The sequence below is a fragment of the Rhinoraja longicauda genome, chromosome 8, assembly GCF_053455715.1.
Source record: "Rhinoraja longicauda isolate Sanriku21f chromosome 8, sRhiLon1.1, whole genome shotgun sequence".
NCBI classification, from domain to species: Eukaryota; Metazoa; Chordata; class Chondrichthyes; order Rajiformes; family Arhynchobatidae; genus Rhinoraja; species Rhinoraja longicauda.
Genome location: NC_135960.1, coordinates 9,251,377 through 9,276,331, shown reverse-complemented (window position 1 = coordinate 9,276,331; position 24,955 = coordinate 9,251,377). Strand labels below are relative to the sequence as shown.

Here is a 24,955-nt window from a genome sequence, read left to right as displayed (position 1 = left end):
CTGATCATCCACAATCAGTAAACCGTGCCTGCCTTCTCCCAATATCCCTTGATTTCGCTAGCCCCTAGAGCTCCATCTAACTCGCTTTTAAATTCATCCAGTGAATTGGCCTCCCCTGCCTTCCGTGGCAGAGAATTCCATAAATTCACAACTCTCCGGGTGAAAAAGGTTTTTCACACCTCAGTTTTAAATGGCCTCCCCTTAATTCTTTATTCTTATTCTGGTTTACACTATCTTCAGCGTGAACCAGCATCTACAGTTCCTTCCTACACAGGTTGCATCACGGCTTGGTTTGGGAACAACCCTGCCCAACTACACAAGAAATTGCAGAGAGTTGTAGATGTAGCCTACTTCTTCTTCTTGCGTTTGAGGCAGCAGAAGTTATGAAGCTGCTCTGCTGTCTCTGTTTGTTGTCGTTCGCCTGACTGAGGTCAGTTGACAGGGCTCACCACGGGGCGGTCAACAACGTGAGCCCCAAGATGTAGCCCAGTCCATCACAGAGGCCAGACTCCCCATCATGGACTCCACCTACACTTCACGCTGCCTCAGAAAAGCAGCCGATATAATCAAAGACTTGTCCTAACCCAGTCATTCCTCTACTCCCTGCTCCCCTCAGGCAAAAGGCAGAGAAACTTGAAAGGGCGCACCACCAGACTTAGGAACAGCTTTTTCATCCCCGTTAGCTACTCATATTTGGCTTCTCGGCCTTTTGGCTAAGATGAGGTATAGTAACTGTTCTTATCTTACCCCTTATCTAGAGGCCGCATATATTACATTTATCTTTGGAACAGTGCAGTGGGACAGGGGCTTGCGCGTTATCTTTAGTCAGAGGGTGGTGAATCTGTGGAATTCTTTGCCGCAGAAGGCTGTGGAGGCCAAGTCAATGGACATTAAAGCAGAGATAGATAGATTCTTGATTAGCACGGGTGTCAGGGGTTATGGGGAGAAGGTAGGAGAATGGGGTTAGGAGAGATACATCAGCCACGATTGAATGGGGGGTGTAGACGTGATGGCCTAATTCTGCTCCTATCACTTATGATCTTATGTTAATAGGTTTCTGAACGGTCCTTCCATAAGGTCCCTCCATAAGCTAACACACTGTCCGATTCATCTCTCCCCCACTTAGACATTGGATCTTGTCTGTGGAACTGCTGCACAACATTGCTGAGAACTATATTCTTCGCTCTGCATCTTCCCCTTTGCTCTACCTACTGCACTTGACTTTGTCTTGATTGTGTTCATGCATGGTACCATCTGGTCTGAACGGATAGCATGCAAGACAAACTTTTTCACTGTACCTCGGTGCACATGGCAATAATAAATCTAAACCTCAACCTACACCTGGACCTAAACAAGAGGCTGCAGGTGGAGCCTTGAGCAAAAACAAATTGTTGCAGGAACTCAGGTTGCATCTGAGGAAGACTGACGGAGATGGGCGGTAAAAAGAGCCGAGGGTGAGGTGTGGGGCTAGAGGTAGCGATGGGTGGATACAGCTGAAGGAAGGTTGAGTAGCAGCTGAGTCATTGTGTTGGGGAAGAAAGATGCACAGAAATTGTAACCAAGGATGGAAATGGGTCAAATGAGTGCAAACTGTGGAGGAAGTATACAAGGACAAATATAAAGAACTATCGCGGGTACCATCGCAATGTTTAGCAGGTACTATTGCAATGTTTACGAAACATGTAGACAGTAACATGGATGGGACAGGTTTAGAGGATAAGGGTCAAACGCAGGCAGGTGGGACTAGTGTAGATGGGACATGTTGGCCGGCGTGGGCAATTAGGGCCGAAGGGCCTGTTTCCACACTGTATGTCTCTATGACACTAAGAAAGAAAGTGGCCTTTTGGCAAATCCAATTTTACCTCACTTACTTTCTCTTTCCTTATACTGCTGGAGGCAGACCAATTCCCCTCCGGGGATGAATAAAGTTTTATCGTATCGTATCGTATTGACTTACAACATGTTCCCTTTCAAATCTCTATACCTAGTTTCAAGTGTATATATAGATAATGAGTGTGGTAATCACACCTGGCAATGCAGCAAATGTAATTAGCCTGTAGAGGTTTGCTGAATTTGTAAAGATGGAGTAATAACATCTGGGACAAAAATATCTCGACCCAACAATAAGAAATTCAGTCTCGTGTAAATAACAAGGACATAATAATTATACAATCACAAACGTGAAGCATATGGCTGTCATTTTCAGGAATTTAAATGGGAACATAATTATATTAGAATACGAAGATTACTTCTAACCAGGTGTGCCCTTGTCCATTTTCTCCTGGTACATCTGGAACTGTCAACGAGTGGATTTTGATTGCAAAACAAAATGTTCATAAGTTCTAGGAACAGATTTAGGCCATTCGGACCAACAAGTCTACTCCGCCATTCAATTATGGCTGACCTATTTTTCTCTCAACCCCATTCTCCTGCCTTCGCCCTTTTACCCCTGACACCCGTACTAATTTCTATTGACTTGCCGTCTGTGGCAATTAATTCCACAGATTCACCACCTTCTGAATAAAGAAATTCCTTCTCAACTCCTTTCCAAAGATACAACCTTTTATTCTGTGGCTCTGGTCCGTGACTCTCCCACTAGTGCAAACACCCTCTCCACATTCACTCTATCTAGGCCCACATTCTCCGACACCAGGAGTCACCTATTGGTGCTGCAAGTAGGAATCCCATTGTTCAATTTTAGGACATGTGACAATGGAAAATGCTCTTGACTGTCTGCACATTCTCAGGAATGATCACGGACCTGCCACCAGTGATCTAGAACTTAACTTATCCTGCAGAGGTCAACCTTTGAAGTTCTCTGGGGTCGAGAATGACTTGTTTCCACTGTATCCTGCAGACAAGGAACTGCAGATGCTGGTTGCGCAAAAGTGCACAAAGTAACCATGGCAACGATTCACCACTCTCTGATGAAAGAAATTCCTCCCAAGAGGTAGTCCTTTTTTTTTTTCCTGAGTCCTAGACTCTCCCACCTGTGGAAACATCCTCTCCACGTTCACTCTATCCAGGCCTTTTGAGATTGTTTTCAGAGCATCCTTAAAGAATTTTCTCTGACCTCCCACTGGTCACTTGCGATAGCAGAGCTTGGAGTAGAATATATATATATAAACATAGCACAAAAAGTAAGGAAATTTGTGTTTGGTAGATTATTTCTTTGTTGTAACAATGCTTCTTGGCAATAAATCTTATACCGTTGGAAAGCCTGTTTATTTCCCTTTTAAATGGTACCACATTTGTAAGGAACATGCATTTGTGGGATGAGCAGCAGAGCTGAGTATATGGGATGCGCCCATGAAAAATTTGCCAAATCTTCTCTGCCAATGCCAATCAGCTTATTCTGCTGTTGCTATTGACTCTTGTTTTGAGCTTCTGGTACCCCCAGGTGCTGACAAGAATGGGATGCCATCCCACAACAGTGTGTGACCAGGCTGGTGACCAGCATGAGGAGGAGGTGCCAGGCTGTTATGGCTGTGTATGGTTCTTCCACACGCTACTGAGGCTCCTGTTTATTAAATGAATAAATTGTTAAATTGCCAATATGTCTTGTTTCTTCAGACTTCAATCATCCAATCCACCAAACAACACCAAACAAGAGTCAATGGCAGAATAAGCTGTTTGGCATTGGCAGAGAAGATTTGGCAGATTTTTCATGGGCGCAACCCACATACTCAGCTCTGCTGCTCATCCCACAAATGCATGTTCCTTACAAATGTGGCACCATTTAAAAGGGAAATAAACAGGCTTTCCAATGGTATAAGATTTATTGCCAAGAAGCATTGTTACAACAAAGAAATAATCTACCAAACACAAATTTCCTTACTTTTTGTGCTATGTTTATATACTTTGCTGCTTTGCTGCTCTCCCACACCGGGGAAATTTGCAATGTTACAGCAGCAAAGTGGATGGCAAGAGATCATTCATTATAAATAAAAATAAAGATAAGGATAATTGTCATCATTTACTGTGTTTTTTTTAAACTGTTACTGTTAACTGGTCTGTTGACTGGTCTCCTGGGAGTAACGCTGGTTGTGCAGTCTCACAGCAGCTGGAAGGAAGGACCTCCGATATGCCTCTCTCTGGACCCTGGTGTTGGCCGAGCAGACATTGTGCTGGTCGAGGGAGATTAAATATTTGACCTGAGGGGATGTTGGCTTGAGCACTGGTTTTCCCAACCTCGCTAATGTGCAGGATTGTGTGGAGATGCCCATTACAAGTCATCCACATCTGGTTGGTTGACAATGAGCGAGGTGCTGGTGTTGGGATACCTCAAATGCACCTCTCTTCATATCAGTATTTTTGTTATTCCTTGATACGTTATGCTGAAGACGAGGGCAGAGGACATAGTTTTGAGGTGAGAGGGGAAAGATTTAATAGGGACCTGTGGAACAACTTTTTCACACAGAGGGTTGCGAGTATATGGAAGAAAATACCAGAGGAGGTGGTTGACGCACGTACTATAACAAATTTTAGAAGACACTTGGACAGGTACATGGATAGGAAAGGTTCGAAACATAGAAACCTAGGTAATCGGTGCAGGAGTAGGCCATTCGGCCCTTCGAGCCAGCACCACCATTCAATATAATCATGGCAATCATCCTAAATCAGTAACCCATTTCTCCTTTCTCCCCATAATCCCTTGATTCAATTAGACCTAAGAGCTATATCTAACTCCCTCCTGAAAACATCCAATGAATTGGCCTCTACTGCCTTCTGTGGCAGAGAATTCCACAGATTCACAACTCTCTGGGTGAAAACGTTTTTCCTCATCTCAGTCCTAAATGGCCTACCATTCTTAAACTGTGACCCCTGGTTCAGGACTTCCCCAACATCAGGAATATTTTTCCTGCATCTAGTCTATTCAATCCCTTAATTTTTATATGTTTCTATAAGATCCTCTCTCATCCTTCTAAATTCCAGTGAATATAAGCCCAGTCAAGGCATTCTTTCATCATATGTCAGTCCCACCTTCCAGCAAATTAACCTGGTGAACCTACGCTGCACTCCCTCAATAGCAAGAATGTCCTTCATCAAATTAGGAGACCAAAACTGCACACAATACTCCAGGTGTGGTCTCATCAGGGTCCTGCACAACTGCAGTAGGAACTCCTTGCTCCTATACTCAAATTAGGCTCGCTATGAAGGCCAACATGCCATTTGCTTTCTTCACTGCCTGCTGTACCTGCCAGCTTAGTTTGGAGGGATATGGGCCAAACACAGGCCATTGAGACTGGCGCAGATGGGGCATCTTGGTCAGCATGGACAGGTTGGGCTGCAAGGTCTGTTTCCCTATGGTATGACTCTTTACTGAAGTATGACACCTCAAGAATGTGCCAGCATAGAAATGCTTCACAAATTCTAATTTTTCCAGCAAAACATTCAAGATGTGTGTATCTTGATCGCAAATCATTAAGCTGTCTTTTTGGAAGGAGAAAGTTATCTTTCAACTTATTTTAGGTTTTGCTGGTACAGTTTAATGGAATGGTTAAATCTCACAGAATTTTCATCACTTTGATTCATTTGCTTCTTATTAATCAATCAATGTGAGACCAGAAACCTATCAAGCATTTCTCCACTGTTATTACATTCAAAGAAAACTCTTATTTTTAGACACACATTACTTATTGCTTTGTGCAGGAAGGAACTGCAGATGCTGGTTTACACCGAAGACAGACACAAAGTGATGGAGTAACTCAGCGGGTCAGGCAGCACCTCTGGAGGAATGGAATAGGTGACGTTTCCAGTCAAGACCCTTCTTCAGACTGAGAGGCAGGGGAGACTGAAGCGAGGCACACAAAAAGATAGAGAACAAAGGAATGAAAGGTATGCAAAAGGGCAAACCACAGCCAGAAACAATGATCAAGGAAAATTGGAGCCCACAATGCTCCATTGTTGGCTGCGGAGATGGTGATAACGAGTGGATACAATCAGCGAAACTAAGCAGGATGACAGTGAAACTAGCACGATGACTAGGGTGGGGGAGGGAGGGAGGGAGGGAGAGGGGATGCAAGGGTTACTTGAAGTTAGAGAAATCAATATTCAAATCGCTGTTTCGGTTTAAAAAATATTATTTTTTTATTGCTTTTTCAAATAACATACAAAAACATTTAACATAACATAAAATAACATAACATAACAAGGCACATCAACAGCAAGGTCACTTTTAGGCACCTTAAATATAAAGGACGTAAGGCACGTTTCTGCTATAGTACATGTTTATATATATATCAAATCGCTGGTTGACCCACTGAGTTACTCCAGATTTTTGTGTCTTACTTATTACTTTGCCTTGGCTTTTTACATTGACTCTTTAAACCTGATCGATAACGCTTTAAGGTTCATGTTGGGCGCCGCCCATAATCCAGTCAATGCATTCAATTTTCAGCATCCGGGCATCACTGACGATTTTGCCTATCTCTAATTTCATGTGGCAATTGATTAGCTTGTAAGCCGATTTCAGAGGATGTTTAAGAGATATAGAAGGGGTCAAATGAAAGCCTGTCAAGGCAAGGACATTTATTTTCTTTATGAACTAGTTAAGAAAGTCAAGAGTATTTTATTCTCACATGTACCGAAATGGAACAATAAATTTCTTATTTGCAGCAGCAGCACAATACTCAGTATATAAATATAATAACCAAAAGTTCAAATTTTTAAAAACAATATGGTGCAAAATACAAAACAAAAGCAGAGGACATAGGTTTAAGGTGAGGGGGGAAAGATTTGACAGGAATCCAAGGGGTAACTTTTACACATAGTCAATATAGTCAATAGTCAAGTTTATTTGTCACATACAATAAATGTGCAGTGAAATGAAAGATTACCCACAGTCCAACAATAAGAGCAATAAAAATAAGCAATAACACACACAATCACAAACCAACACCAAACAGAAAGAAACATCTATCACAGTGTGTAACAGACCGCAGGTAGACCCAAATGCAGCACATAGAACCAAGGAAATAGTTTTAGAAAGAGCTTTATTCCTACCTGCTCGTGGTCGAGGACAGAAGACCGAGGCGTTCAGGGCGACGAAGAGCATGAAGGTCGGGAGCAGGCAGGGTCGGCAACAGGAAATCAGTCCAAGAGAACGCTGGAGAGTCTTGCATCAGGGTTAAGAAGAGTGTGTGTGCAGGAAGGGTTTATATGCTGGCTTGATTGGTGATCTGGAGCAGGTGAGTGTACAGGTGAGGGGAGTTGGCTTAACGTGGTGGGCGTGGCTGGCAGGTGAGTGAACAGGACAGACTGTGACACAGTGAGTCTCCTCCAGTCACATCCTCACTGTGATGGAAGGCCAAAATGTCTTTTCTCTTCCCCTGCCGTCTTCTCCGGCGGTCAGGCTGTTGAAGTTGCCACGTTCCAGGCCGCGCCGGACGGTGAAAGGTCAGCAGCGGGCTGACCCAAGCCCCGCGATCCAGGGCGGACGAAGACGCCGCTGCCGCTGCACATTGGGGCGGTCGTGGCTCCCGACATTGAGGTCCCCGCTGAGCAGAGAAAATCCCGCGGCCTATTTCAGGTGGCGCCGGACGGTGAAAGGTCCGCTGCGGACCGACCCAAGCCCCGCGATTTGGGGCGGGTGAAGACGCTGCCGCTGCCGGAGCAAAGGGTGGTGTGTGTACGGAACGAGCTGCCGGAGGAGGTAGTTGATGCAGTACTATCGCAACGTTTAAGAAACATTTAGACAGGTACATGGACAGGACGGGTTTAGAGGGATATGGGCCAAATACAGGCAGGTGGGACTAGTGTAGATGGAGAGCAGGAACTGAGATTCAGGGGAAAGGCAAACTAGAGATATAGACGGTGATGTAGTGAAATATAGGAGAAATGAATGAAAGGATTGCAAAAAAAGTAACGATGATAAAGGAAACAGGCCATTGTTAGCTGTGCGTTGGGTGAGAACGAGTTACAGACAATGAGACTCAACAAGACGACTTTGAAGCTGGTACGATTTGGGTGGGGGAGGGATGGAGAGAGAGGGAGGATGCAAGGGTTACTTGAAGTTAGAGTCTGAGGGTCTCGACCCAAAACGTCACCTATTCCTTTTCTCCAGAGATATTGTCTGACCCGCTGAGTTACTCCAGTTGTTTTTGTGTAGGAAAATAACTGCAGATGCTGGTACAAATCGGAGTACTGGATGTAAATGCTGGAGTAATTCAGCGGGTCAGGCAGCATCTCAGGAGAGCAGGCAGTGAAGAAAGTCAATGGAATGTTGGCCTTCATAACAAGAGGAGTTGAGTATAGGAACAAAGAGGTCCTTCTGCAGTTGTACAGGGCCCAAGTGAGACCGCACCTGGAGGACTGTGCAGTTTTGGTCTCCAAATTTGAGGAAGGATATTCTTGCTATTGAGGGCGTGCAGCGTAGGTTTACTAGGTTAATTCCCGGAATGGCGGGACTGTCATATGTTGAAAGACTGGAGCGACTAGGCTTGTATACACTGGAATTTAGAAGGATGAGAGGGGATCTTATCGAAACGTATAAGATTATTAAGGGGTTGGACACGTTAGAGGCAGGAAACATGTTCCCAATGTTGGGGGAGTCCAGAACAAGGGGCCACAGTTTAAGAATAAGGGGTAGGCCATTTAGAACTGAGATGAGGAAAATCGTTTTCAGTCAGAGAGTTGTGAATCTGTGGAAATCTCTGCCTCAGAAGGCCGTGGAGGCCAATTCTCTGAATGCATTCAAGAGAGAGCTAGATACTCTTAAGGATAGCGGAGTCAGGGGGTATGGGAAGAAGGCAGGAACGGGGTACTGATTGAGAATGATCAGCCATGATCACATTGAATGGCGGTGCTGGCTCGAAGGGCCGAATGGCCTCCTCCTGCACCTATTGTCTATTGTCTATTGTCTATTGAATGGGTGACGTTTCGGGTCGAGGAAGGGTCTCGACCCGAAACGTCACCCATTCCTTCTCTCCAGAGATGCTGCCTGGGCCGCTGAGTTACTCCAGCATTAAGTGATACCAGTTTTTTGTGTCCATTTTTAGTGTAGATGGGCCAGTGTGAGCATGTTGGACCAGAGGGCTCGTTTGCACACTGTACAACTCTATTACTCTGAGCATAAAGTCCCTAGCAGTTGGTAGCTTGGAATTCAGTTGGCGTTCATAGTGTTCAATAACCTGATTATTGTTGGGTAGAAGCAGCTCCTGAACCTGGAGGTCTCAGTTTTCAGACTCCTATACTTACTTCCTGAAGTCAGGAATGAAATGACATCATTTGTCATTGGTGGTGAGGTGTTTTTGCTTCAATCTTGCTTCAATTTGGGAGCCATAATTACCGATGGCTATTTTTACATTTTCAAATTATTAACTGAATTTAAATTCCACAGTTACCATGATGGGATTTGAACTTGTGTCACTGAAATATTAATGGCCTTCGTCTCGTAACTTAACTATTACGCTACCACCGAATTCACCGACCAAAATATAGACAATAGACAATAGACAATTGGTGCAGGAGTAGGCCATTCGGCCCTTCGAGTCAGCACCACCATTCAATGTGATCATGGCTGATCCAGAGAGTTTAGTAATGCGGCAAACATACATTTTGAAAAGAGTTATAGAAACAAAGAACTGCTTATGCTGGTTCGCACAAATGGACACAAAGTCCAGTATTGTGTGCAGTTTTGGTCTCCTAACCTGAGGAAAGACGTTCTTGCCTTAGAAGGAGTACAGAGAAGGTTCACCAGATTGATCCCTGGGATGGCGGGACTTTCATATGAAGAAAGACTGGATAGGCTGGGCTTGTACTCGCTGGAATTTAGAAGACTGAGGGGGGATCTTATAGAAACATATAAGATTCTTAAGGGGTTGGAGTGATAATAGACAATAGGTGCAGGAGTAGGCCATTCGGCCCTTCGAGCCAGCACCGCCATTCAATGTGATCATGGCTGATCATTCTCAATCAGTACCCCGTTCCTGCTTTCTCCCCATACCCCCTGACTCCGCTATCCTTAAGAGCTCTATCTAGCTCTCTCTTGAATGTATTCAGAGAGGCTAGATGCGGGAAGATTGTTCCCGATGTTGGGGGAGTCCAGAACCAGGGGTCACAGCTTAAGGATAAGGGGGAAGTCTTTTAGGACCGAGATGAGAAAACATTTCTTCACACAGAGAGTGATGAATCTGTGGAATTCTCTGCCACAGAAGGTAGTTGAGGCCAGTTCATTGGCTATATTTAAGAGGGAGTTAGATGTGGCCCTTTTTGCTAAAGGGATCAGGGGTTATGGAGAGAAGGCAGGTACAGGATACTGAGCTGGATGATCAGCCATGATCATATTGAATGGCGGTGCAGGCTCGAAGGGCCGAATGGCCTACTCCTGCACCTATTTTCTATGTTTCTATGTTTCTAAGTGCTGAAGAAACTCAGCTGGTCAGACAGTATCTCTGAAGACCGTGACTAGGTGTTGCTTCGGGTCAGGACCCTTCATCTCACATGGAAGGTGAGGTTTTGGGTTGGGACCCTACGGCGCCCAAGTTGTGGATGAAGGGTCCCGACCTGAAGTGTCACCTAGCTATGTTCTCCAGAGATGCTGCCCGCTGAGTTACACCAGCACTTTTGTGTTCTTTTCTGGAAAGCGTCGATGGGACTGTGGGGAGAACAGATTACAGGGAAAATAAGTGGGGGAATAGCCTGGACACGAAGGCCTGAGCTATGGGGAGAGGTTGAGCAGGCTAGGACTCTATTCTTTGGACCACAATGCAAGGTGGAGCCAACAAAGTCCGGTCAGGATAGTCCGAGGGTCATTAAAGAGGTAGATAGTAGTTCAGCACTGCTCTCTGGTTGTGGTAGGATGATTCAGTTGCCTGATAACAGCTGGGAAGAAACTGCCCCTGAATCTGGAGGTGTGATTATTCACACTTCTGTACCTTTTGCTCGATGGGAGAGGGGAGAAGAGGGATTGGCCTGGGTGCGACTCATCCTTGATTATGCTGCTGGTCTTGCCGAGGCAGCGTGAGGTGTTATTGGAGTCAATGGAAGAGAGGTTGGTTTGTGTGATGGTCTGGGCTGCGTCCGCAATTCAGGGCAATTTCTCGCGGTCCTGGATGGAGCTGTTCTCAAACCAAGCTGTGATGCATCCTGATAAAATGCTTTCTATGGGGTGCACCTGTAGTTGGTGAGAGTTGTTGGGGACATGCCAAACACGTAAATCTCATTAATGTCAAAGAAGGCAAAAATCCTTAAATTGCACGAAAAAAACAGGATTGATCAAAGAACATTCTCAATTCCTTTTGAGACAAATTCACTGAAATAATATAGACACATAATATCGCTAAGAATACAGCACCGTCTAAGTTTAATTTGTGTTTGATTGCTGTGGTATAGAACTCTTCTCCTGTCCACGATGAGCATTTCATATAGAATTGTTGGCTATGTGAAATATTTGATCATCTACTCAATGAATTCTTGAAATGCAACTGCAGACTAATAGAAATATCTTGATTAATAATTGAAGGAAAATAAAACGTGATATGATCTTGATAAATGTGACACAGGGCCTCAGATCTATGTAATCAGACTGTGTTAGAGACGAGTAATGTACATCAAATCACTAGCCTTTGGAGATCCGTATAAATAACTCTAAAGACTTTCCAAATGGATCATAGGAATGAGAACTGATGTTCCTATCAGATAAAACTAAGCACATATGACAAGTAGCTATTAGTTATCAACAGAAAATGGTGGAGATAGGAGGCTCTATGGAGTCAGATAAAAGATAAAAAAATCAGGCTAATAACTTTCTGTCAAGAAAGTTTGTGGATCTGAAATATTAAGTCTCTCCTTCTCTCTGTAGATTCTGCCAACTTTACTGAATACTTTAAAAAATGACACAAAGTTCTGAACTAAAGTTTTTGTGTTACTCAGTGTGATCTCACGGCAGCCAGCTTGAGAAATGATGACGTTAATTCTGGTTTAATGTGATGAGTTAATGTTCTTTTAGACTTAGGAGACACAGCGTGGTAACAAGCCCTTCGTCCCACCGAGTCCACACCGACCAACGATCACCCCGTACACCAGCACTATCGTACACACGCGAGGGACAATGTACAATTTTACCAAAGCCAATTAACCTACAAACCTGTACGTCTTTGGAGTGTGGGAGGAAACAGGAGCACCCAGGGAAAACCCACGCGGTCACAGGGAGAACCGACAAACTCCGTAAGGACAGCACCCGTAGTCAGGGTTGTGGTCAGGATCAAAGTTGGGTCTCTGGCACTGTAAAGCAGCAAATCTATCACTGCGCCACATTGTGCTTCATGTGTGTTGTCAGCATTGTGTGAACTGTAACTGAGCTCATTAGTATTCCTGAGATACTGTGCGTTTTTATGTGGCGCATTAAATATATTTTAAAAGCATCTATTTGCATGTGGAAAAGCAAAGCCTATTTTGAATTGGTGACTGTGTGCGTGTAATGTGGAGTTTAAGGGGACCGAGGTGTCTTCACACATGTCACTGAACACTAATGTGCAGGTGTAGTAAGCAATTAGGATGATAAATTGGACATCAGCCTTTGTTGCAAGAATATTTGGATACAGGAATAAACGTTTTATACCACACCTGGAAGATCGTTGGCAGTTTTTATCTTCGTACCTAAAAACCTGCCAGGGAATGAAACAACGCTTCACCAAGCTGGTTGTTGGTGTGATGGTAGACACAAAAATGCTGGAGTAACTCAGCGGGACAGACAGCATCTCTGGAGAGAAGTAAAGGGTGACGTTTCGGGTCAAGACCCTTCTTCAGACTGAGAGTCAGGGGAGAGGGAGTCGAGAGATATGGAAGGGTAAGGTGTGAAAACAACAGATCAAGACGGATGTTGGCAGGAAATGATGAGCTTGCCATATGAGGTGAGACTAGGTATGAAAAAGGGTCTCGACCTAAAACGTCACCCATTCTCACTCTCCAGAGATACTACTCTCCTGCTGAGTTACTCCAGCCTTTTGTGTCTACCTCAGTATACACCGATCAGCCAAAACATTATGACCACTGACAGATAAAGTGAATAACATTGGTTATCTTGTTACAATGGCACCTGTCAAGGGGTGGGATATATTAGGCAGCAAGTAAACAGTCAGTTCTTGAAGTTAATGTGTTGGATGCAGGAGAAATGGGCAGGAGTAAAGACCTGAGGGACTTTGACAAGGGCCAAATTGTTATGGCCAGACGACTGGGTCAGAGCATCTCTGAAACGGCAAGGCTTGTGGGGTGCTCCCGGTCAGCAGTGATGAGTACCTACCGACAGTGGTCCAAGGAGGGACAAACCACAAACCGGCGACAGGGTGTTGGGGGCCCAAGGCTCATCAATGCGCAAGGGTAACGAAGGCTATCCCGTCTGGTCCGAACCAACAGAAGGTCCACTGTGGCACAAGTCAGAGACATTTTTAATAGACAATAGACAATAAACAATAGGTGCAGGAGTACGCCATTCGGCACTTCGAGCCAGCATCGCCATTCAATGTGATCATGGCTGATCATTCACAATCAGTAGCCCGTTCTTGCCCTCTCCCCATACCCCCCTGACTCCACTATTATTAAGAGCTCTATCTAACTCTATCTATCTAACTTAATGGTGGGCACGGGAGGAATGTGTCAAAATACACAGTGCATCGCACCCTGCTGCATATGGGGCTGCACATGGAGGACCAACTGCATATTAAGCAGGTGGTCATAATGTTTTGGCTGACACAAAAAGCTGGAGTAACTCAGCAGGACAGGCAGCAACTCTGGAGAGAAGGAATGGGTGATGTTTCGGCTTGAGACCCTTCTTCAGACTGGTTGGGGATAAGGTAAACGAGAGATATAGACGATGATGTGGAGAGATAAAGAACAATGAATGAAAGAAAGATATGCAAAAAAAGTAATGATGATAAAGGAAAGAGGCCATTGTAACCTTTTGTTGGGTGAAAATGAGAAGCTAGTGCACCTTGGATGGGGGAGGGATAGAGAGAGAAGGAATACCGGGGCTACCTGATGTGTGGGAAATCAATATTTATACCACTGGGCTCTAAGCTGCCTAAGCAAAACATGAAGGTAGACACAAAATGCTGGAGTAACGCAGCGGGTCAGGCAGCATCTCAGGAGAGAAGGAATGGGTGATATTTCGGGTGGAGACCCTTCTTCAGACTGATCGACGTTCAGTCTGAAGAAGGGTCTCGACCCAAAACGTCACCCATTCCTTCTCTCCTGAGATGCTGCCTGACCCGCTGAGCTACTCCAGCATTTTGTGTCTAAGTGAAATATGAGATGCTGTTCCCCCAATTTGCATGAGGCCACCATTTAAAGTACATCAATGTTTTTCTTCAGAGAGGTCAGGAGCAGCATTTGGGTACAACCCGACCATCCACTGCGGACTGAGGACCCATGCCGCAGTAACCCATAGTGGAAGGCCCGGCCAGAGTGGAAGGGGTGGGACGGAGGGCGGGTAAGCAGACCGGCTGCGGGAGAAGAGGGAGTGCCCAGACCTCGACGGTGGAGTGGGCTGCAGGAGGCCCTGCAACAGCCTGGGGCTCAGTTGGTCCAGGGGCCGCTCCTGGAGACTGTGCACATGGACCGGACGTGGCCCACAGCGGTGGAGAGACACACGACTATGCTTGGCCAGGCCGAGCCTGCAACATCGCCGGGGCAACGGGCCTTCATGGTCAGGTCAAGAACCCTGAACTCTGTGTACTGTCTCAGTGTACAACCACCAAGTACAAATCCTACACCTGATCCAAATGAATGAATGAAAGAATGAAAGAAAGAAAGAAAGAAAGAAAGAAAGAAAGAATGAATGAATGAATGAATGAATGAATGAATGAATGAACGAACGAACGAACGAATTAATTAATTAATTAATTAATTAATTAATTAATTAACTGATTGATTGATTGATTGATTGATTGATTGATTGATTGATTGATTGATTGATTGATTGATTAATTAATTAATTAATTAAATAATTAATTAATCAATCAATCCTGCACCTATTGTCTATTGTCTAATTTACAATTATCCCAAGCCAATTAACCTACAAACCTGTATGTCTTTATAGGAGTATGGGAGGAAACCAGAGCACCCGGAGAAAACCTATGCAGGTTACGGGGAGCGTGTACAAACTCCATACAGACAACACCCGTAGTCAGAATCAAACCCGGATCTCTGGCGCTGTAAGACAGCAACTCTACCGCTGTGCCATTTTGCCACCTTGCCACCCTCCTATACAGATTTAAAATAATTTATTAATCTGAGCAACTTTTAAAAATTGGCTTAGAAATCTTGAAATTAATATACTTTTTGCAACAATATACTGGCAACTTTCGGATTAATTGCTAAATGAATAAAATATTGATTTTCAAAAAATGATTATAATGCAGGAGAATGTTTTTTATATAAACTTATATCAACCATGTTTGACTAAGTCCTTTGTTAAATCTTCTTTAGTTAAGTTTAAAACTCATAAAATGGAAAGAAAATTGCAGTGCGTACAAGCCAAGATATTGCCAGATTCAGGAAAAGTGAATAAAAAACAGAACATGTTGGAAATACTCGCCATGTTAGGTAGTATCTGTGGAGGGAGAAGCCGAGATTGTGTTTTAAGAATGACCTTCCATTAGAACTCGTTAGAATTCATTAAAAACACAGGCACATATTAAGTTGAACACATAACAGAACAACAAAGGTCGACACAAAACGCTGGAGTAACTCAATGGGACAGACAGCATCTCTGGAGAGAAGGAATGGGTGATGTTTTGGGTCGAGACCCAGAGGGGTCTGAAGAAGGGTCTCAACCCGAAACGTCACCCATCCCTTCTCTCCAGAGATGCTGCCTGTCCCGCTGAGTTACTCCAGCATTTTGTGTCAGCATCTGCAGTTCTTTCCTACACATGCTGCTGGTAAACTAATCTCCTCAATCAGGAGATTAGTCTTTGATTACTCTCTGGTTTATCTCTTCCAGGAGGTCTGTGACAGGGTGGAGATAGAGTAATGCGGTGTGGAAACAGGCTCTTCGACCCAACTTGCCAACACTGGCCAACTTGTCCCAGCTACACTAATCCCGCCTGCCAGCCATTGGTCCATATCCCTCCAAACCTGTCCGATCCATGTATATGTCTATCTGTTTCTTAAATGTCGGGATAGATCAAGAGAGAATGGATGACACAGATTTTTGACAGCCGAAAAAAGGTGGTGAACTCTCGATAATCGCAGCTAATCTGCAGGAGCTGCAAATAGAAGGAAATGAATGAAGCCAAAGTAGAGAGAAAAGATCACGACATGAAGAACACAGCAATTGCTGGCAAAGTCCTGCCTCTCTGGAGATACTGAGTACTGTGTTTTCATATCTGTTGTGCTGTTGCAAATAGGAATTTCATTGTCCCACTTTGGGACATATGACAATAAAACACTCTTGACTCTTGAAAGATACTTTATTGGCACATCCACCTTGGGAGGGACAGTGAAATTCTTTGTTTTGCACATAACCTGGTCAAATCATACAGCAGACCAGGACAACAGTCGTAAAGGCCAAGTTAAGACTGGACTCTTAAGTACTTCGAAACTTTATCGGCAACAGAAAAGTGGCAACTTTGTGTGTACTGTTTCGGTGAAGTCTACAGTTACAGCACAATAGTTGCACTTCTGTACTTATCTATGATTGTGCTTATGTATAGTATGATTTTACCGAATTGTATGGAAAACAAAGATTTTTACTGTGCCTAGGTACAGCATCATCGTTGGCAATACCACACCCTGAATTAAAAAAAACTTGCCCAGCGCATCTCCTTTAAACTTTGCCCCTCTCACCTTAAAGCTGGATCCATTTTTAGTTTAGTTTAGAAATACAGCGTGGAAACAGGCCCTTCGGCCCACCGAGTCCGCACTGACCAGCGATCCCCGCGCATTAACACTATCCTACACACACACCAGGGACAATTTTTACATTTTCTATACCAATCCAATCAACCTACAAACCTGTACATCTTAGGAGTGTGGGAGGAAACCTGAGATCACGGACAAAACCCATGCAGGTCACAGGGAGAACGTACAGACAAGCACCTATAGTCAGGATCGAACCCGGGTCTCTGGCGCTGTAAGGAAGTGCCTCTAGCGCTACGCCACCGTGCTGCCCTTCAATTGAATTTGTTCAAAGTGAGTTTTTATTCCTGCTCTACCTTCTCTCTCCCCCCACCCTAAAGTCTTTGTGACTGTGCTCTGGATTCAGTTTTCTGCATTCAATTGTTAGTCTTACTCTGAAATCAATAAATTTGATGGATCTAAAAAAAAAAGTAAACAGAGTTAGGTCATTGATCACACACAAGCTCATCTAATGACACATTGGGCTTTTCCCACTCGCTATCTTATTTATCCATCACGGCATAATTCAGTGTGATCAACTTGCAAGTAATGATCTGATGGATGTTAGTGTTGAATAATAAGTTTAAAAAATGATTGATCTTTACTAAAACAGAAATTGAGAGAAAATATCCCTTGAATGTCAGAAGTACAAACCTTGGCGACAATGTTAAATACATGGCCAACTTTTTGTTGAATAAAATATCAGCTGTATAATATATATTTAAATATGCCTGGCACCTTATGTAATTAAACATTATGTATAAATCGGCACACTAAATCTTTCTGTTGCAGGAATAAATTAGATGTTGCAATTTTCTGAATGGTTGAAATAATGTTAAAATACGAGCCAATGAAATTGCACTGATCTTTTTAAAATTCATTTCTTGGATGTTGGCATTGCTGGCAAGAGCAGTATTTCATTTCCATCTTTAAATTGACCTTGATAAAGCTATCTTTCTGAACTGCTGCAGTCCCGCTGGTAAAAGTACTCCTCATAAGTGGTGCAGCGGTAGAGTTGCTGCCTTAGAGCACTTGTAGCGCCGGAGACCCAAGTTCGATCCCGACTACGGGCGCTGTCTGTACGGATTTTGTACGTTCTCCCTGTGACCTGCGTGGGTTTTCTCCGAGAACTTCGGTTTCCTCCCACACTCCCAAGACGTACAGGTATGTCGGTAAATTGGCTTGGTAGATGTAAAAATTGTCCCTAGTGTTAATACGTGGGGATCACTGGTCGGCGCAGACCCAGTGGGCCGAATGCCTGTTTCCATGCTGGACCTCGAAACTAAACAGTACTAAAAAATAGTCTCTCTCACTGTGGAAATGGAACTTTGTCTCTGGAACTGTTACATTATAATGCTAAGAACTATATTCTGCACTTTGTATCTTTCCTTTCACTCTACCCATTGTACTCGAGTTTGGCTTTAATATATTTACGAGACGACCCATGCACCCGTTGTGTCCAAACCTCTCCTGCGGGCCCGGCAACCCTTCTCCAACTGATGACCTGTTGCCGGCCGGGGAGTCTCCCCCGGGGCCGGGTGCGGGCGAGGGGCGAGAGGAAAGAGGAGATGGAGCCACTCACCCTGGCCCCGGGCGGTCATCGCAGTGGCTAGCAGCAGGAGAATGGCCACAAGGCGCTGCCCCATGTTCGTCCTGCCGGCAGCCATCTTCTTTGGCCTTCTCTGATGCTGCACTGCACCAAGGGAGGAAGGTCCGTTCTGCTACACCATGGGAGGAAGGTCAGGCGCGGGGCAAGCTGGCCACGGGCGCCGATCCTCCCCGGCAGCCCTCCCACAACTGCGCACGCGCGGATCCGGTGGCCATCTTACCATTGTGGCGCAAGATGAACACGTAAGTATTAAATCAACGGGCCCCAACTGCACAGGCACAGCTGACGAGCCCATTCACAGTATAAAGTTTATAAAATGAATAACCTTTAAAATAGCGCAACAATTTGAACGAAACTTGCTACTGCACACCACAGGCCAATGGTGAGTAAGGTGGGCCTAAAATTGTTGCATCGTGTACCGTTTTGGCTGTATTTCAGAAACGCACATACATACAAATATATATACATACAAGATGAGAGTTAGTAATATATAGATGTGCATTTTTTTCTGATTTGATTTGGTAGCAAGAAAAACAAAGCTTTTCACTGTACCTCGATATGCAAAAATAATCTTCAACGGCACAGTGGCGCAGTGGTAGAGTTGCCGCTTCACAGCACCATAGACCCGGGTTTGAACTTAACTACGGGTGCTGTTGGTACGGACTTTGTACGGTCTCCCCATGGCTGCGTGGGTTTTCCCTGCGTGCTCCGATTTCCTTCCACTCTCCAAAGACGTACAGGTTTGCAGGTTAATTGGCTTCGATAGATATTGAAAATTGTCCCTAGTATGTAGGATAGTGCTAGTGTATGTGTCGGCATGGACTCTGAGGGCCGAAGGGCCTGCTTCCGCGCTATATCTCCAAACTAAACTAGAAAGGTAATTCCAGAATTTTGATGGAATTTTGATGTACTTGTAAGCCAGAATGTTGATACCAGTGTAATTTCAATTATGCCAGGCTCGTTTCATCCAATCTGTTCTCCATGCATACAGCATTTACAAAAAAAGATATCCATATCTATAATTTTCCCACATATCCTGGAATTGGCTCAAAGGCAATGCTCTGGATTCAATGTTAGTTAAGAGTGTTTTATTGTATATGTCCCAGATAGAACAATGGAATTCTTACTTGCAGCAGAACACCAGTATAAGTCAACATAGTACACTGTAAGCAATATAATAAATGAGAAAAAAAAAGTTCAGTATGTATATATATATATATATATATATATCGGGAAGAAGTTACAAGACCCTGAAAACTGTAACATCCAGGTTCAGGAACAGCTTCGACCTAACAGCCATTAGTATATATATATATATATATACACCCACACACTTATACGTACACATAAAAAACAAACAATAATAGTGCAATAATAGTGTATTTAGTTCAGAGTTTATTTGAAGTTGGAGTGTTTAATATCCTAATGGATGTTAGGTCGAAGCTGTTCCTGAACCTGGATGTTACAATTTTCAGGTTCTTGTAACTTCTTCCCGATGGCTGAACATGCTTCACGAATGCAAACTCCCTATTCTAAACCTGCACACATTCCTTGAGGAAGGAGATGAGAAGGAATCTCTTTAGTCAGAGGATGGTGAATCTGTGGAATTCTTTGCCACAGAAGGCTGTGGAGGCCGAGTCAATGGAGATTTTTAAAGCAGAGGTAGATAGATTCTTGATTAGCACAGGTGTCAGGGGTTATGGGGAGAAGGCAGGAGAAAGGGGTTCAGAGGGAGAGATAGATCAGCCATGATTGAATGGTGGAGTAGACTTGATGGGCCGAATGGCCTAATTCTACTCCTGCCATATAATCAATGTCAAAGGAGGTTGACTGGTATATTCATCAATAGTTTCTATACCTTTCTAGTCAAGCTATCTGGACAGATGTGCAGTAGAAGTGACAAAATACAGATTACAGGAAATAAAGATCATTGTAACTTTGGACTGAAGGAATATAAATCCATGTTGAATAAGATCTCACATTGCAACTTTAATTATTAAAATGCATGCATTGACACAGAAGCTTCAAGTCTACAGATTTGCCAAAAATTTTTAACTCATTTATTTTTAAATGGATTAAGATCTCTGTTAGGAAGTTTTTTTTTGATAGGGCATCCTATCATACAGAATGATAGAATGGCTATGGTACAAAAGAAAACTATTTGGCCCATCAAGTCCATGCTAGCTCTTGCAAAAGCAATCCCATTTTCCTGCTCTTTTCCTGCCCTTTAAATTATTTTTTTCATTACTGCCCATCTGATTTCATTTTGAAGGCATTTATTCACAAAATGCTGGAGTTTCATACGAAGAAAGACTGGATAGACTAGGCTTATACTCGCTGGAATTTAGAAGACTGAGAGGGGATCTTATAGAAACAGATAAAATTCTTACTAGATGCGGGAAGATTGTTCCCGATGTTGGGGAAGTCCAGAACCAGGGGTCACAGCTTAAGGATAAGGGGGAAGTCTTTTCGGACCGAGATGAGAAAACATTTCTTCACACAGAGAGTGGTGAGTCTGTAGAATTCTCTGCCACAGAAGGTAGTTGAGGCCAGTTCATTGGCTATATTTAAGAGGGAGTTAGATGTGGCCCTTGTGGCTAAAGGGATCAGGGGGTATGGAGAGAAGGCAGGTACAGGTTACTGAGCTGGATGATCAGCCATGATCATATTGAATGGCGGTGCAGGCTCGAAGGGCAGAATGGCCTACTCCTGCACCTATTTTCTATGTTTCCATGTTTCTATGTAACTCAGCAGGTCAGGCAGCATCTCAGCAGAGAAGGAATGGGCGACGTTTCGGATCGAGACCCTTCTTCAGACTGATGTCAGGGGGACGGGACAAAGAAAGGATATAGGTGGAGACAGGAAGATAGAGGGAGATTAGGTACAGCATGGAAACAGGCCCTTCAGCCCACATAGTCTATGCCAACCTTTGATCCTGTTTCCATCATCCTTACTGTCGCTGGGTTCCAGATCCCAGCTTGTATCCAAATTAAATAAAAACACATTTCCCTGTTTAAAATATTAATGTTATGTTTGCTGGTCTGTAAAATATCTGTGCATTTGAGAAGTTTCAGTCAACTTGTTCTATCTGAACCAACGTTATCAAATCTCCTCATAACCGTCTTTCTTTCAAGAAGAAAAACAACATTAGTTTATCTGATCCAGGCGAGAATAAAGACACTTCTGTGGAACCTCCACCTCCTTCCTAAAATGCGATGAACAGAATTGGACAACATTCTGCAGTTGAGGCTAACTAATGCAAGTTATTTTAACTTAGTTTAGAGATACAGCACGGAAACAGACACTTTGTCCCACAGAGTCTGTCACCAAACCAATATCACCTGATTCCATAGGGTCTTGACCCATTCCATAGGGTCTCCACCCATTCCTTCTCTCCAGAGATGCTGCCTGTCCCTTTATTCCAGTTACTCCAGCATTTTGTGTCCGTCTTCACCTAATTCAACCCAACTGTTACCAATGATGCTGGGGATTGGCCTCTCCAGGCATGTCAGCCAGTGATCGGCATCTGGGTGACATTCAAGGAAGGGGGCGCTGTCACATTATCTAATCACTCTGTCTCTCCAGCTCTCCGGGACAGAGAATTTCAAAGTTTCACAACCATCCCTGAAAAGTTACGACTCATCTTGGTTTCAAATGAGTTTTATTTTAATGCCTTGAATCAATCATAATATAAGTAGATGGGTCATTCCTTTTATGTAGTCAATGACCCTCGGAAAATAAGGAAAATGGCCTATTAACCTCTTTCTGGTAGTTTAGTTTAGTTTAGAGATACAGCGCGGAAACAGGCCCTTCGGCTCACTGAGTCCGCACCGACCAGCGATCCCTGCACATTAACAGTATCCTACACACACTGGGGATAATTTACATTTATACCAAGCCAATTAACCTACAAACCTGTACGTCTTTGGAGTGTGGGAGGAAACTGGGAGGAAGATTTCGGAGAAAACCCACGGGTTCACGGGGAGAACGTACATACTCCGTAGAGACAGCTCCCGTAGTCGGAATCGAACCCGGGTCTCCGGCGCTGCAAGGCAGCAACTGTACCGCTGCACCACCGTGCTGCCCACAGTGGTTTATCAGGTTTATGCCCGTGGATATTCACTAAGAAAATGATAGGCGGAACTCCAGTCAAAATCTCTCTAAGTATCATTGCAATAACTTGGATTTGAATTACCTGAACAAGCTGAAGGGGCCACTTGGTTTAATATTTATATAAAGCCGAGGGCCACGACAATATACGCATCTCGAGACTGGATGTCAACTTGGTTTATGTACTCAAATGAATAGAAAATACCATCTGGCACTTTATAGGAAAGCTTAAGGTTGTGCAGAGCAGAGCTCTCTGCAGATTCTCAGAAAACAAAGAACGTATCTTTACAAAGGAGATGAAGAAGAATTTCTTTAGTCAGAGGGTGGTAAATCAATAAAATTCATTGCCACAGATGGCTGTGGAGGCCAAGACCATGAATATTTTTAAGGTGGGGATTGACAGATTCTTGATTAGCACAAGTGTCAGGGGTTATGGAGAGAAGGCAGGAGAATGGGGTTGAGAGGGGAGGATAGACCAGCCATGATTAAATGGCAGTGTAGACTTGATGGGCCAAATGGCCTAATTCTGCTGCTATAACATATGAACATGTGAAAATGAAGCTGTGTCTTCATGTTACAAGATCTAAACAATGTATGGACATGCACAAGATCTAAACAATGTATGGATCAGTGACACATGCATGCAAGGCATTTGGTAACATAATGTATTGTCTTTCCACTGACTGGTTAGCACGCAACAAAACCTTTTCGCTGTACCTCGGAACATGTGACAATAAATGAACGAACTAATAAACGAAACTAAGTGGCTTATATAGAATTGGTTGGTACCTCTTAAACAATTTTACCGTGATAAGTCAAATTGAGTTTATAGCCGAATGCACACGTACAGAGGTATAGGTACAATGAAAATCTTGCTTGCAACAGCATCACAGACCCAAAGACTCAGACAACACATAAAAACATTAAAGGCACACAAATTCTATAAGACCGCGGAAAGAAAACTGGAAAGTAAAACAAGACCATGAGACCAGGATTCATAATGCGCAGCGGCTGAGTTGCTGCCTTACAGCACCGGACGCCCAGGTTTAATGCTGACCACGGTTGCTTGTCTGCACGGAGTTTGTACGTTCTCCCCGTGACCTGCGTGGGTTTTCTCCGAGATCTTCGGTTTCCTCCCACATTCCAATGACGTACAGGTTTGTTTGTGGGTTAATTGGCTTGATATAAATGTAAATCGTCCCCAGTGTGTGTGAAGAATAGTGTTAATGTGCGGGGCTCGCTGGTCGGCGCGGACGCGGGCCAACGGGCCTGTTTCCACGCTGTATCTCTAAACTGAACTAAACTAAAAAAATAACTGGATGCTAGAATCTTGAGCAGAATACAAAGTACTGGAGTTCCTCAGAGGGTCAGGCAGCTAATGGACAGCCGTTGTTTCGGCTAGGGCCCTTTCTTCAGACATGGGATCAATTGTTCTGTGTTTTTACTGCAACATTTTTACCCCCAGAATCTCTAGTCAATCATGTCCATGAATTTCATCATTACCTGAAGTAATCTGGTAAATTTAGTTAAGTTTGGTTTGGCTCAGAGATGCAGTGTGGAAAACAGGCCCTTCGGCCCACCGAGTCCATGCCGACCATTGATCACCAGCACACTAGTTCCATGTTATCCCACTTCCTCACGCGTTATCCCACTAGGTGGGTCGCTGGTCTGAGCGGAGACAGAGAGCCTGTTTCTACACCGTATCTCTATTGTTTTCACAGGTGGGACATATTTGAGCAGCGCATTATATTGCTGGGGAGATAGAAACATAGAAACATAGAAAATAGGTGCAGGAGTAGGCCTTTCGGCCCTTCGAGCCTGCACCGCCATTCAATATGATCATGGCTGATCATCCAACTCAGTATCCCGTACCTGCCTTCTCTCCATACCCCCTGATCCCTTTAGCCACAAGGGCCACATCTAACTCCCTCTTAAATATAGCCAATGAACTGGCCTCAACTACCTTCTGTGGCAGAGAATTCCACAGATTCACCACTCTGTGTGAAAAAAAAACGTTCTCATCTCGGTCCTAAAAGACTTCCCCCTTATCCTTAAACTGTGACCCCTTGTTCTGGACTTCCCCAACATCGGGACCAATCTTCCTGCATCTAGCCTGTCCAACCCCTTAAGAATTTTGTAAGTTTCTATAAGATCCCCCCTCAATCTTCTAAATTCCAGCGAGTACAAGCCGAGTCGATCCAATCTTTTTTCATATGAAAGTCCTGCCATCCCAGGAATCAATCTGGTGAACCTTCCCTGTACTCCCTCTATGGCAAGAATGTCTTTCCTCAGATTATTCCTCAGATTTCCTCAGATGCCAGAGTTATGATTGTACTGTAATGGGTTGGCAAGATGTGCAGCCATACCTGGAGACCATACCTGGAGGTCAGGGCCCATAGC

At 44.0% G+C, this 24,955-nt stretch overlaps 1 pseudogene; it reads left to right on the top strand.

Moving 5' to 3' along the window:
• The first annotated feature begins 693 nt into the window (after positions 1–693).
• On the top strand, positions 694–854 carry LOC144596400 (U2 spliceosomal RNA; annotated as a pseudogene).
• The last annotated feature ends 24,101 nt before the right edge of the window (positions 855–24,955 follow it).